Here is a 15,282-nt window from a genome sequence, read left to right on the forward strand (position 1 = left end):
CATTCAGTTAGAAGGGTTAATCAGAAGGTTTATATGCTTTTAGGCAAACCATTATTTAATGTTAAGTTCATTCACTCAACAACAAACAGCTTTACATTTGGGCTGGTACTATGAATATAAGCCTAAAGGTTTCTTCTGCTTGGGATTTCTGGACACATTCAGCATTAAGTTTCAAATATTCAACAAATCTGTTTGCATTTTAACTTTGATCAAGTTCATATTCTCATTTTAACAGAGGCCTGTGAATGCCTCAAAAATTGAGGATGTGAGGAAAAATCTCCTTATATAACAGGAATCAGATGAGCCTCCCCCAAGCTCACTATGCCAGGAGCAGCCATCAGCATGAAGTTTCCACAGCCATGCACACAGAAGCACTAAGGAGCAAGGAGGAACTGGAAATGAGCAAAGTACGACGGCAACAAAGCCAAAGGCACCTGTGTACATTGCCAAGAACCTACAGCAGGGGCTCTGGAACTCTGTAACTAAGTTCAGGGCACAGACAACAATCAAATGTCCCCTTGGACCAGAACTAGTCATACTCGTCCAGGACAGAATGCCCTAGTCTTTGCCTGCCACCTTCAATTCTCAGAGTCACAAGGCCCTGTTCCAGTCCCTCCCATTAGTCCCTGGAAAGAGACGAAATCAGAGACCCCTCTAAATCAGAGTTGTTATGACTGTCATTTGTCAGGAAGAACTTCTATTCAAACAAAATCTTAAAACACTTTTACATCAGACACAGAACCAGAAATGGTCTTCAGGAGGCTGAAGGGAAGAGACTCCCTCAGACTGTTTAAAACACACCTCTGGAAAGCTGTTGTGCCTGCCCAGAAGCCAGCCGGGAAGAAGTTTGAAAGCACTGCCCAGACCCCTCCTCGCAGACGGCAATGATCTTGTGATTATGAACTAGACAAGTTTTTAAACATATAAACTAGGGGCACCTGAGTGGCTCAGTCGGTTAAGCATCCTACTTCAGCACAGGTCATGATCTCAGGGTTCATGGGTTTGAGCCCCGCATCTGGCTCTGTACTGAGAGCTCAGAGCCTGGACCCTGCTTCAGATTCTGTGTCTCCCTCTCTCTTCCCCTCCCCCTCCTCTCATGCTCTCCCTCCCTCTCAAAAGTAAATAAACATTAAACAAAATTAAACCTCAATTTGAAGAACAATTTCAGGGAAAAGGCATTCTATCGAATATAAATGAGAACACTCTCCATACTGGCGTATGAGCACTTTATACAATTACATACCAACTAATGAGTTCAGGTTTGAATTTCTGAGAGACTGGGCGGGCATAAGAAGTTTTCAGTAAGAGTGCTTAGACAGCTTCCTCTTTCTTCTCTGCTAAAACACACCCCTCCTGCCCTCGTGGAAAGACTCGACTCTTTAAAACATAGCACAGTATGCCCAATAATGCCCAATAATGCCCAATAATGATTTAACACTACACCCAACGAGCCCAAACCCTTCCTGATACCCCACCAAACAAGTGTCAGCAGAATAATGAAAACAATTATAGCAGTGGAACTAAAGACCAACATCAAACACAACCTTCAAAGTTTTAATGGGAAAGTACGAGGGAGTGAGGAAATAAGGTATGAGATGTTTATAATGATGAGGAAAATATGAAATAATCCAAACATCCATCAATAAGGAAATGGTTAAAACATGATTCTTGCCTTCTGGTTTACAACTACTCGACAGAAAAATATTCAGCGTTAAAAAGTGCCATTGGGAAGTCACCTAGATATACTGGGGTCAGTAGGGGTTGGGAACAGTAGGAAGAGATCTCAACTTTTGTCCATGGTTACCTGCCTTCCTAGTATTTAACAATTACTAACATTTACTAAGTACTTTCCACACATTAGGCACTGCACTAATGCTCAGTGAATTCTTACAACAATCCTACGGGATACAGAGAGTAATTCCCATTTAATAAATGAATTAAAGTATTTTAGCCATTCACAGCTGGTAAGTGGGGGAAGCCAGATTTGAATCCAGGAATTTCAACTTTGCAGTTCACAATCTTAGCCTCTAATTTATCTCTTAGAGATCAGTCCTTGTTCCCTGGGTATAGTCAATCAATTCACTCTTAGATTCTTTACGTTCATATAACAAGAAAAAATTTCCACTTACTGTTCGGGGAAATAATTTTAAGGAAAATTAAATAAATGATCTCACATGCAAAGCTCATGACATTTTGAAAAGTCATTATGACCCAAGCTGGCATTAAACTCAAGATCTAAGTACAAGGCAACTTTATAAGCAAGTATTATTTAAAGGCTCAGTGACCAGGGTCACTGGGTAACTCAGTCAGTTAAGCACCCGACTCTTGATTCTGGCCCAGGTCATGAGCTCGTGGTTCATGGGGATTGAGCCCTACATCCAGCTCTGTGCTGACAGCAAGGAGGCTGCTTGGGATTCTCTCTCTCCTTATCTCTCTGCTCCTCCCCCAGTGTCTCTGTGTCTCTCTGTGTCTCTCTCAAAATAAATAAACTTTAAATAAAATATAATAAAGGCTCAGGGACCAATAATGATTCTGTCAGCCCCACCATAGCAGCAAATTGTGAAGGCCAGTTCATACATTTCCTTCAGGTTCAAGCTGTTTGCGTATGTTCACAGCACAGAAAATGTAATGTTTAAAATTAAACAGATGCCCAACACTTCAAGGCAAGCCAGGAAGGTCCCAATCAGCAGGCATTCTTTTCGCAGCTCTACATGTTGATGCCAGTGGAATGGGAGGTATTTCCAGGTGAAGCTGGTGATTAGCCGGGTCACTAACAGGTGCTGGGCAGTCCTAAAATCATAGGAACTATACATGCCCACAAGTTGTTGATCCACCTCTGTGCCCACCTGACCCGGCAAAAATGCCCTACTCCTCACCCTCAACCCATTTACACATGAGTCTCCTCTCCGCCGCCACCACCACGCAGCAGTAATGACAGCAAGTGACAGCACGTGTTTTCCCATCATCCTAGAGGAGCAGTAGAAGGGACATGTTTAAGACCAAGAACTAAAGCACCCCCTGCTGCAACTTACATCCTTACCAGCTGTGTGAACTTGAGTATGATGCTTAACCACTCTGTGCCTTACTGTCCTTGTTTTATTGGGGTACATTTACGGAACTTACTTCATACATTAGTTATTAGATTTTAATAAGTTAATACAGAAAAGGAATTTAGAAGAGTATCTGGCATATTCTAAAAACTCAATGTTAGGTTTTGCTAATAATGGTATTGCTACTACTATTACCATAGCACATTAAGCAGGAGATAGAAACTTACTTCTTGTGACCCTTCTTTTCCTTATTTTACCATTTACAAGAAAATGGTTACCCAAGGATAAATTTCTCAATGATCTTTCTTTTCCTTTTTCCACTTTTCTACATTTTCTAATTTTCCTACGCATGCCTTAATAAGTCTTCTTTAATTAAACTGCTTAAAGCAAACAACTTGAAGATTAAGTCTTCACTAAATTCCCTTCCTACGCGCCTGGCTAGGTGCAACAAAAAGAGCCTCTACCCCATCAAGTCTACAGTTGAGCAAGCAGGTGTCAGGACCACCCTGCAGAGCCCAGCAATAATGTCTGGAAATTTCAGGGTGTGACCTTTCCATGAAGAAAATTGGTGGCAAACCACGGACCACAGCTACACATCCTACTGCAGACAAATTATTATCAAATTTTAAAAACCCAAAACAAAAACTGGTGTGTGGCTTAGAATCTACAAATTCTAGCAGGATACAGTCTGAAAATTAAAATACTTATGGGCACCTGGGTGGCTCAGTTGGTTAAGCGTCCGACTTCGGTTCAGGTCAATATCTTGCAGTCTGTGGGTTCGAGCCCCACACAGGGCTCTGTGCTGACAGCTCAGATCCTGGAGCCTGCTTCAGATTCTGTGTCTCCCTCTCTCTATGTCCCTCCCCTGCTCACTCGCTCACACTCTCACACTCACACACACACACACTCTCTCTCTCTCTCTCTCTCTCTCAAATAAATAATCATTAAAAAAAAATTGTTTAATTAAAATGGTTTATATCAGAGTATTTAATCAGGGGTTCCCCAATCTCCCACTAATATATAAAATGTATTGTACATTGTGGCTTTCAACAAACTATGAAAGGACTTCACAACCTAAAGATGATACAAATTGTTGGTTTACTAGTGATCCTCAAACTTTAACACAACTGCCAGAACATGTATCCCTGAGCTCACCCACAGACCTTGTTTCAGGGATGGGAATCTGGGGTCATTCCTGAGAATGTGCATTTCTATCAAGTCCTCAGACAATGCCAATGCTGCTGGTCCATGTCCAACAATCAAACCAGTGATTTAAGGAATTATTTAAGAACCAGTGATGGAAGGAATTCTTGTGGGCATTTTGGCTTTATCCCAACAGGAAGCAACCAACCTCCTTAACAGAATGTAAGAGAACTAACGGCCATTTCTCCATTATTTACCAGTGAGTTGCCTACCAAGTAGTGGCCCTTCGGTTTGGCTTCCTCATCACCAACCGTCCCTTCTCACATCTCTAGGTAAGCTATGCCTATCATTTTATTCAACTGGGCAAATATTTATCAAATTCCTTATTTCCAAATAGGTAGGTTAGAAACTAGCTTTGGATATTGGTATAAAACAGTGACTGCCCATATATTTCCACCCACACTACAACCTCCATCAATTTGTTTTTTGTCTTCTTTTTCACACATTTTCAAATGAGGAGAAGAAACAGTAAAATGTAGTTTAGAAAATTCCACCTCTCCCCTCTTTCAGAATTAAATGTATAAACAAACATGGCTCTGATGATCAAGATGCTTCCCATAAATCAAAGCCAATGTCATGCAACCATTAAACACAGAGACCACCAGGCCATGCTTGACCTGCAACACACAGAATGAAAGGGGCCAGACACATAATTTCACAGAACTCAGTCTGTAGAGATGAACAGCAGCAGATGATTAACACATCATACATGTGCTACCCTCAGGATAAAGGTCAAGGTTGAGTGTGCTATAGATGCCTTAGCTTTGAGTATAATTTAGTGTGAGTACAACCACAGCATAGATGGTATTCTGAATAGGGAAAAATGCTTACAGTCACTTAACACAAATAAGGAATTTATTACTTTTTTAAGATTAGGTCCTAAAGCCTACATACTCAGGAAAGTGACCATCAGGGAATAAAGCTGGTCAATATTGAGTTGTACTTAGGTGAACAGTCATTTAAAAACTAGTTTTAAAAAGATATTAGTAGAGCTAGGTAAAGGAGGAAATCAGAGGTGAACAGAAGTTCATTTTATCTTCTGGTAATATCAACTCCTTTATAAATAACTTCCCCAGGCTGGATAAGATGACCTTTTGGCTCCTTTCTCCATGTTCAAACACCGTGTCCATTAAATCTGAATAGCCCTCATTCTTTTTACAACTGAAACACATTCCTACTCAGCCACCACACCCTTGCGAATGACCTCCCCAGCGTATCCATCAGTACAGTGAGAATCCATTGATGGTCGGTTGAATGCTACGGTTAGCCAAAAAATAGAAAATGCCAAGGTCCTCTTTGAGAGTGCACAGAAATATGAAATATTTATCGCAACAAAAAAGAGATTGGATTCCAAATAATTTGGAATTAAAATATAATGTAGGGACTACAGAAGGGAGAAAACAAGATGAATTACCTCTGTCAGATTCATGAAGAAATCACTATTAGAACAGAGAAAACACAGAGCCTAAACTATAAGCCAAGACTCTTTAAATGTTTGTTTGGAAAAGCAATTTGCTCTTTTCAATGGTTGGTGAAGAATCCTGGTAAGGACTAGCTGAGTATTTATACCTCGAAGATGCTCAATAAATTGACTCATAGCAGATGCCATTCCTATCACAGCACCTCAAGGAGGGACAATGTAAAGGCCATTTGTCTTGAGGCACATTTTAAGATTTCAGATAAGTCCCGAGCTTTCAGAAAACGGGGTATTCAAAATTTCTATTTTGTCTATGCAAAGTGTGTCTATCTTAGGGTAAACATAGGTACCGATTGTCTAGGGCAGATCTAGATCATTCCTGCAGGCCTAATGTAAGTATAATTAACACTGTGTTTAACTCTCAAAAGTGTCCCAACTTAAATAATAAACTCTAAGCTGACTCTATCCCAATCTGTTTTGGCTAACTCTTTGGTAAATGAAATCTCTTCAAAAGTACCAGAGGCAATGTACTTCAGGTCAGAAAGTTTCTCCACAAATCTTGAAGGTAAGAAAAACACACCACAGTTCAAAAGGAGTGCCTATTTGTGAAAGCAAGCCAGATGATCACAGTACGTTAGCAAGAGCACTGATCTCAGTTCACTGGTTTTTAGTTACTGAATTACCTATGCAGCCCGTGGTTGCAACTTGTGGGACAGAATTACTGTCGAACAAACACATCTTCCAGAATGGTATGGTTTTCAAACTGTATCCCGTAACCACAGAGAATCACAGACGTATTGTGGGAGAACAAGGTAGAGACTGAACAGGTAGGCTAACTCCTGCCCATCTTCAAAGACACACTTCCATCTACTTATCCATTAGCTCTATTTAAGATTTCAAATACTGCAGTCTGCTGTTCAACACAAAACAAAGAAGTACATACACATACACGGTTTTAGAACATATTGCTAGAACCAGGGTCTGGACAAACATTTTAAAAAGACACTACAGGAACCACACCACCACCCCACCCCACCCCCACCAAGAGAGAGAGAAAGACTGAAAATTTTAAGGAGACGCGGATTTTAGGTAACCCAATATGCTCATTAAAACTGAGGCAATGCAGGGGGGGTGGGGGGGTGCCTGGGTGGCTCAGTTGGTTAAGTGTCCCACTTCGGCTCTGGTTATGACCTCATGGTTTGAGTTCAAGCCCCGTGTTGGGCTCTGTGCTGTCAGTTCAGAGCCTGGAGCTTACTTTGAATTCTCTGTCTCCCTCTCTCTCTGTCCCTCTCCTATTCACACTCTGTCTCTGTCTCTCAGAAAGTGAATAAACGTTAAAAAAAAAAAAATTTTTTTTTTTTTTAAAAACTGAGGCAATGGGACACCTGGGTGGCTCAGTCGGTTAAGCATCAGACCCCTGACCTCAGCTGAGGTCACAATCTCACAGTTTGTGAGATGGAAACCACTTGGGATTCTCTCTCTGTCCCTCTCCCCAGTTCATGCACATGCACTCTCTCTCTCTCTCTCTCAAAATATACACACACACACACACACACACATACACACACACACACACACACACAAAACACCTGAGGCAATGAGAGGTGCCTGGCTGGCTCAATCGGTGGAGCATGCAATTGGGCGTGGAGCCTACTTGAAAAGGAAGAAAGAAAAAAAACTGAGGCATGAACTGAGCCGTAGAGGATATGAGTAAAAAGCCTATTATCACAGTACCATCCCTATCCCCACTCTCTGCCTGCTTTTGTTCACCGCTCCCCCACAGCCAAACCTTACCACTGACATGAAGTGTTCAGGTCCTATCTGCACACTCTCTAAATGATAACGCAACTCCAGAACACACTTGGATGCCCGCGGAATTAACAATGCTCGTGTCTGTTTCTAAAATATGCCTGCTAAGGAGGAGTGGGGTTGAGAATACAATAATGTTAACTTGGAGAGATCCATAAAAATAGTACTAGAATTTGTTAGCTATACTTTGTGGCACAAACTGTTTGCATTGCATGTGCACAACCTCACCTAACTAACACAGCGACCCTGTCGGGGAGGTGGCAGAGGGGAAGAATGGCACGGACACATCTAACCCCAGAGCACACCTTCTCTACCACGCAAGTAGGCAGACGTGGTCCTTGCCCCACAGGACTCTGTAAAAGGACCACATCAGTTTTGGATGCTAGGTCGAAAGTGAACAAAGGTAGAAATAAAAAAATCCCCCGAGGGCCTCAGGATGTGTCACAGCTCTGGAGATTTAAATGAAAATTCCCATTCCTTGCTGCAAGGTACACCTTGGAATTTAACCCAGGGCCAATCCTGGACCACACTTCACTAATCAATCTTGTGTTCCCCCTTCAGGAAGACAACAAGAAATTCTCTTCATCTGCTTTATAAGCAGCGCACTTAATGGAACATATTTTTATGACAGCAAAGCCAAGCAACAGAATTAAAGAAAGTGGTGACATTGCATTGTAAGTAATTATTGTGAGGCTCTCGAGTATTTGATCATACCTCTGAGCCAGCTACCACGTAGCTTCCAGATCTTGGTGATCCATTGCAGGGTTGCCTTAAGTAGTATAAGAGCTCTTATTTGGGCGTCTGAATGATGACTCCCAAAAGTTGGTCTATAAATTCCTCGGTGCACCACAGACCCACAGATTGGAATTATATGGATACTGGGTCTGCATCTTCACTAACTATTTTATAGATGCTTCATGTCAAAAAAACTGAACTTGAGGCCAAAACAAATTGATTCATTTATACATACATATACATATATATATATATATTTCTGAGAGACAGAGAGACAGAGCACGAGTGGGGAAGGAGCAGAGAGAGAGGAGACACAGAATCTGAAGCAGGCTCCAGGCTCTGAGCTGTCAGCAAAGAGCTCGACATGAGGCTCAAACCCACAAACTGTGAGATCATGACCTGAGCTGAAGTCAGACACTTAACTGAATGAGTCACCCAGTCACCCCCAAAACAAATTGATTCTTACGCTATCTGAGTACAAAATGCTAAAGCAAATTAGAGAGGGAAGGTGGAAAAGGAAGCAGCAAATGTTAGTTACCATTCGAATGCTGTAGCATGGAGAAGAAACATGGCATTTAAAGGTTTGCATAAATCGCATCTGTGTCAAATGGTCCAAATGACACTTAGAACAGCATGGCCAGGACAGAGGAATATTATGGTAAGATACAGATCCATAAATACTAGAGTTAAGCTCAATTTCAAAATTGTGTTTTCTCCAAGCAATCATTACCTTTTAGAGATAACAAGAAACCCCCACCATGCAAGTCTCCTTCAAGATTTTTTTTTTTTTAATTCTCCATCAAAGAAATAATACTTATGGAAGGGAACATTAATTCACTGTTCTGTGTGCCAGGCACACAATAATATTTTGAAGTAAATATTATTACTGCTTTTGTATACATCATTCAAAGGAAGAGACTTCTGAGGCCCAGACAGCTTTAGTAATGTACTCAAGGCTCCACAGCTAGTCCGTGCTCTAAGGCCATCTATCCCAGTCTCACCAATCAGATATGCCGCCTCTCACAGTTCTAGGACTACAGGTCAACAAATGTTTCAATTGCCTAAAGGAAAAATATACAGTGGCAAGATCCTATAAATATTTAAACTAAATACAACATTGCAAGTGGCGCACTGTGGAAAGAGCATTAAACGGAAGCTGTGGAATAACAGCTACAGAGAAAGCAGCTACATAAGCATGCCTTCCAGGCAAGGTCACTTAGAAACCACTCCACATTCTGAGGAAACAGATCAAAAAGGTCTACAATCTGTCATAACCATTTTCTTTTTAAAACCACACCATTTATTCTGAAGTTCAGAAGCATCTATATCACATGCAGCTTTCTTATTTTATTTTTTTTGAAACTAAACGCCTCCGATAGAACATTAAGCATCCTAACAGCACAGATTTCCTATGTGGAGTGATATGCAATATCTGTTTTTACAAATGGCAAGAAATCATTTAACAAATTCAAACATTACTTTTTCCCCTATGGCCCATTTAAAAAAACAAAAATAAAAACAAACAAACAAACAAAACACCTCTAAGTCATTTCCCAAAAAAGCCAGAATGGAATAAAACCACACAGCTGAACTAACAAAATAATTACAAAACGCTCATTCATATGAGCTTTTGTTTTCCTTACCTAAGCAAAAATAAATGTTCCCTGCCTCTGCTATTATTTTTTTTTAACTTTTTTTTTTTAACGTTTATTTATTTTTGAGACCGAGAGAGACAGAGCATGAACAGGGGAGGGTCAGAGAGAGGGAGACACAGAATCTGAAACAGGCTCCAGGCTCTGAGCTGTCAGCACAGAGCCCGACGCGGGGCTCGAACTCACGGACCGTGAGATCATGACCTGAGCCAAAGTCGGCCGCTCAACCAACTGAGCCACCCAGGCGCCCCATGCCTCTGGTATTATTTAACCACACTTGGGCTTTACAATAAGAGAAACTCATCAAGACATTGCTAAATAATTCCATTAGCATAACAAGCTTTAGTCTCTCCTGTAGGGCAGCAATCTGGTGAGATCCATGGCAATGGAGAGGCTTTGGGACCACACTTCTGTCTACATTAATTAAAAACAGTGGAGCCCTATAAATTTCTGGAGTTGACAACAGTGAAGAAGAGGGATATAAAGAGGATTAAGAGATATGAACTTGCAGCTATAAAATAAGTCACAGAGATGAAAAGTACAGCATAGGGAAAACAGTCAACAGTGCTGTAATAACAGTGTTACTTACTGGTACAGATGGAGACAGTGACAACACTTAACATGGGAAACACTGGGTAACATAAAGAATTGTGGAATCACTATGTTGTACACCTGAAACTATGTAACATCATATGTCAAGTAAACTTCAGTTAAGAAAAAAATAGACTGGGTGAGGTGAGGGTAGGAAAGGAGACAACCAACTTCCTCGCCCCGGGTTCAGGGAAGCGAGGCCACAGACTAAAGCACTCAGGAAACACTCTATCAGCTGTGCCTGTCTTTAAAGTTGTGAGTTCGCTAGGCTCCTGCATATTATTTCCTCCTGAGAATATGTCTCTAATTCGGCAATCCTTTTCCCAGGGTTATGCATGGCCATGTCATCTTAGAGAGCTTTCCCATAACCATGGTTATTGAGCCAAAGACCTACTCTCAAATATGAATCTTTCCTTAGAAATCAACATTTACGGGGATGCCTGGGTGGCTCAGTTGGGGAGTGTCCGACTTCGGATCAGGTCATGATCTTGTCGTTTGTGAGTTCAAGTCCCAGTTCAGGCTCTGTGGTGACAGCTCAGAGCCTGGAGCCTGCTTTGGATTCTGTGTCTCCCTCTCTCTCTGCCCCTCCTCCACTCATTCTCCCTCCCTCCCTCTCCCCCCCCCCCCCACCAAATACACAAAAAACATTTTTAAAAACCCCAGCACTTATTAAAGGTGCAAAAAGCATAGCACTCTATCTATATCTACCATATATTCAATGACAGTACATTTTCAAGAAAATTGTAAAGTAACAATTAGGCTACGATTATATTAGTAAAAGCCCCTGCCACGTACTGACCACCTATTTTGGCTGGGGACTACAGTAAAATATAAAATATATATATATACATTACTTCAATTAACCCTGCTAACAACTTTAATAAGGTAGGTAACACTAGACCATTTTCCTCCAGATGGAGAGAGATTACAGAACTAGAAGGTCCCCTGGCAGATCAGAGGCAAAGCTCCCTCATGTATCCAAATATCTCTAACTTATTAGGTGGGAAACTACAAAGAATCACAGATTAATCTAACTCTATCTCCATGCTGGACAAACCTGCAGTAATTTCTACCTTATTTTATCCTGTATGAAACTCTAGCCAAAGATAGCCACTGGTTTCATGTCAAGGGTCGGCACTGACACACTGTCTGAGATCCCTAGGGAAGGACTAGAAGGTTGCAGGAAAAGGGGCTGTGTTCAGTTGCAGACGTCTGTGAAAGGCACTGGTGGCAGAGATAGCCAGCCACTGAGCATTCATTCACACCCACATCCTTCTGCGATGCATTATGAAACCACCATGGACCTTTTCTCTAGTAGATGCTCGTTATCTAGACACCCTCCCCTTTCGAACAAAAGTTTTAAGTAGATATTTAAGTCACACTATTATATGAGAGTTACCAATTAGTATGACATACTATGATATTCCCCCAAATACTATTTTTACCAACAAATAAGGGTCACTGTCTTCCTCCTGCACCCCGTCAGTCATCTGTTAGATTCTCCCTCAGATTGTGTATTCTTACATGAACTTGGTCGCCCAACAGTCTCTTCAGCTCCACAAGCCAAACCACAGCCTTCCTATTTATGACACAGAAGCTTTTATGTTCTAAAGGATTCTCTATATTTTTAAATGAGTAAAACCAAGAGCCTTGCTTATCAAATATAATATAAGGCTTCAGGAAAAACTACCAAAAGCAAAAAACTAAACGATAGCAAGGTAACAGATCAGAACCTGATTAAGGCCTTCCACAGCAGATACACTTCAACTAAAAGAAAAAAAAAAAAAACACACACACACACACACAAAACAAAACATAGCTTTGGAAATGTGTGTATATTCTACATGTGACTTTTCCCAGATAGCAGTAACTGCTATTAAATAAACTGCCAAAAGCAAAATGCCTAAAATTGATATAGCAGATGGCCTCTCCGGTGCAATACAAGAGAAAATTATTAAGAACAAAGACTTGCCCACAGACATTTCCTCTCTTGAGCAATAATGCTACTAAGTAGCTATCCAGCAAGGGTTGTATATATTAACACAGACCTGTACTTTACAAATGTCTCTAAATGCAGCTATTGGCAAAAATACTTTAAACCTATTCCTTCATACACATATAGCTAAGAACAGGGCTAAATGAGGTTTGGCTCAAATTATAATATTGAAGTGATGGTAAGAGCTAACATTTATATAGCATGTTTACATATCTTAACGAACTGAAAATGGCAAAATGAGCAGCCTAAACCCTGAGGGAAACCTGCCTTCATTAGACCAAGAGGGCACAGTTTCTCCTGGTCACCAGAAGAGGCTAGGGAACTGTAATCCCTTTCAAAGCACATGATGGGCTTCAGGAATAAATAATATTTACATAGCTTTCATTATAGGAATAAGTGATGCTGATTTGTCCAGAGATTGGAGACATAATTACCGGGTGAGGAAAAGTGCTGGAGGGCAAGGGAGCTGAAACTTCATCTTCTACACAAAGAAGTCAACAGATGCTACTGAAAGCCAAATACTGTCATTTATGTAGAAATATAAGGGTTAATGCCTAAAAATAATAGCTAGAAGGGAAAGACGTGGTCATGAGGACATAGAAAAAGGGCAAGGACTGCTATTTTCCATTACAAATTTCATAAAATTATTTGATTTATTAAAGTACCTAAATGCAGGATTTTAATAAAAATTTTAAATTAGTTTAGTTTGAATTAAAGAAACACACACATACATACATGAAGTGATCTAAATTGCTTGGGCTAGGAAAAGAAGAAGGAGAAATAGTGGAGGTCCTCATTTATTAAATACAATAAATAAATCACCTTTTTGTACCTAAAAGGCCTTCCCTTTTCAGTGAGCTGGAGTGTTAGAAGGCAAGGTGCCTATGGATTGCTAAGCAAAAGGGTCATGTGCCAAGCACAGGAAGCCAGACTGGAGACCCCTGGCAAAATGGGGTGACAGAAACTGCAGGAAAATCACCTGCCCTCCTGGCAGACAGGTCAAGTTACTCCATGAATAACAGACTCAGGGAACATCAGCACAAGACTCACCTTTCCCCAAACCAGGCGAGATAAGGACTACCATCTGTGACACAATACAAGGTCTGAGAAGCGGCCAAGTCAGAATTCACATTAAGCCCTATAGGAATTCAGAGGGGTAACCCTTCATTCTCAGGGGTAAGATAAGGAGAAGCTCCATAAACAGTAGACTCTGAACCGGATTCCTGGGGATGCACAAAGGCTCAACAGGTAGAAATGGAAGACAGGCCCTTTTCCAGGCTGAGGAAACATGATGAGAAAGAAAGGCCAGAGGTGAAAAAATAAGATAGATGGTGCGTTTGGAAATGGGACATGATCTAAGACACATCAAACTGCACATTACGTGTTGTCATCACCCCAAGAGGAGAGTGTGGGGCAGGGGTGGGAGACTCCCATGACAGTTAGTTCACCGGTTTCTGGCAGAGTGTAAAACTACAGACATGATAGGGGTGCCTGGGTGGCTCAGTCGGTTAAGCATCTGCCTTTGGCTCAGGTCATGATCTCATGGTTCATGGGTTCCAGCACCGTGTAGGCTCTGTGCTGACAGCTCAGAGCCTGGAGCCTGCTTCTGATTCTGTGTCTCCTTCTCTCTCTGCCCCTCCCCCATTCACGCACTGTCTCTCTCTCTCTCTCTCTCTCTCTCTCTCTCTCTCACTTTCAAATATAAAAAAAATAATTAAAAAATATTTTATCAACTTAAATATAATTTTTAAAAAGGGGTATGTTTCTAAAATTAACTCGTTTATGGGAATATACCCTCCATGTTTAACTGATTTTGCTTATGACAGACTTAAATGCCAGACACTGATATTTAGCTCATTAGTCATGTCATGCCTATCATGCCCCTGAGTTTTCCCAAGTCCTTAGCTTAGTGCTAGTGAATTCCATCAATACTTTTTCCTTATAATTCCCCAAGAGTGTTGAACTCCTAACACCTAAAGATTCATGTTTCAGGCACCTTCAGGTCTCCCTTCAATTTACAAAAGGAATACCATCATAAATGGACAAATTCCTCTAAAAAATAATTTTTCCTCACTGGGATCCACATGTAGTAAATGTTCCTTTCAAAACTGCAATCATAGGGGCGCCTGGGTGGCTCAGTTGGTTAAGCGTCCAACTTCAGCTCAGGTCATGATCTCGCCATTTATTGAGTTTGAGCCCCACATCGGGCTCTGTGCTGATAGCTCAGAGCCTGGAGCCTGCTTCGGATTCTATGTCTCCCTCTCTCTCTGCCCCTCTCTCACTCACACTCTGTCTCTATCACAAAAAATAAACATTAAAAAAAACTTGCAATCATAAATTGAACCAACTTTGACCCATATAATCCCAAGTATTGGTTTGGGTTAAAATATATACATCTGACTCAGGTTTCTGTGTATCTAAGCAAGTGGTAGCAGTTACTAGACCACAGACGAAATGATTCCTGCAGATACGAATGAATATTCATAAAATCCATTCATTTTTAATATAAATCATAAGCTGTCAAAAACAAAAGTGAGCCCATTAACTTTAACTGTCCTTTATCAATATTTAAAAGTCTCATTTAGGAAACACACAAGTACTACAAGTAAATCTTGGATGAAATTAAGAGGTCAACACATCTTCACTTTTAATTCTGTGAGTAAAAATGGTAGGTGCTGAAGATACAAAATTGACACAATATTGGCCCTGCCTTCCTCAGCTAAGGATCTAGCTGGGAGGAATAAAAGGAGAACAATTAAAAAACACAGGTTAAGTATTCAAGGTTGTACCCCAGGGTCCTTACACCACCAGGCCTCCAGAAGAGGCTGA

At 41.0% G+C, this 15,282-nt stretch overlaps 2 protein-coding genes across 19 annotated transcripts in view; one reads left to right on the forward strand and one right to left on the reverse strand.

Annotated features, from left to right (window-relative positions):
* The window catches only part of MED12L (mediator complex subunit 12L), a 333,571-nt gene that overhangs the window by 162,984 nt on the left and 155,305 nt on the right, over positions 1-15,282 (reverse strand). The gene's annotated exons all lie outside the window — the stretch shown is intronic.
* Positions 1-15,282, forward strand: part of P2RY14 (purinergic receptor P2Y14) — a 56,445-nt gene that overhangs the window by 12,179 nt on the left and 28,984 nt on the right. The window contains exons 2-3 of one of the 4 annotated variants that reach the window (XR_014135237.1): positions 4,454-4,525; positions 12,844-14,134. The exons of 1 other annotated variant lie outside the window; for it this stretch is intronic. The gene's annotated coding sequence lies outside the window, so the exon portion shown is untranslated. Of the gene's footprint in view, positions 1-4,453; positions 4,526-8,040; positions 8,154-12,843; positions 14,135-15,282 lie in introns of those variants that run through there. 2 more of the 4 variants (XM_060638977.3, XM_060638974.3) reach the window with 2 other exon arrangements.

This window comes from Panthera onca, chromosome C2 (genome assembly GCF_046562875.1).
Source record: "Panthera onca isolate mPanOnc1 chromosome C2, mPanOnc1 haplotype 2, whole genome shotgun sequence".
NCBI lineage: Eukaryota > Metazoa > Chordata > Mammalia > Carnivora > Felidae > Panthera > Panthera onca.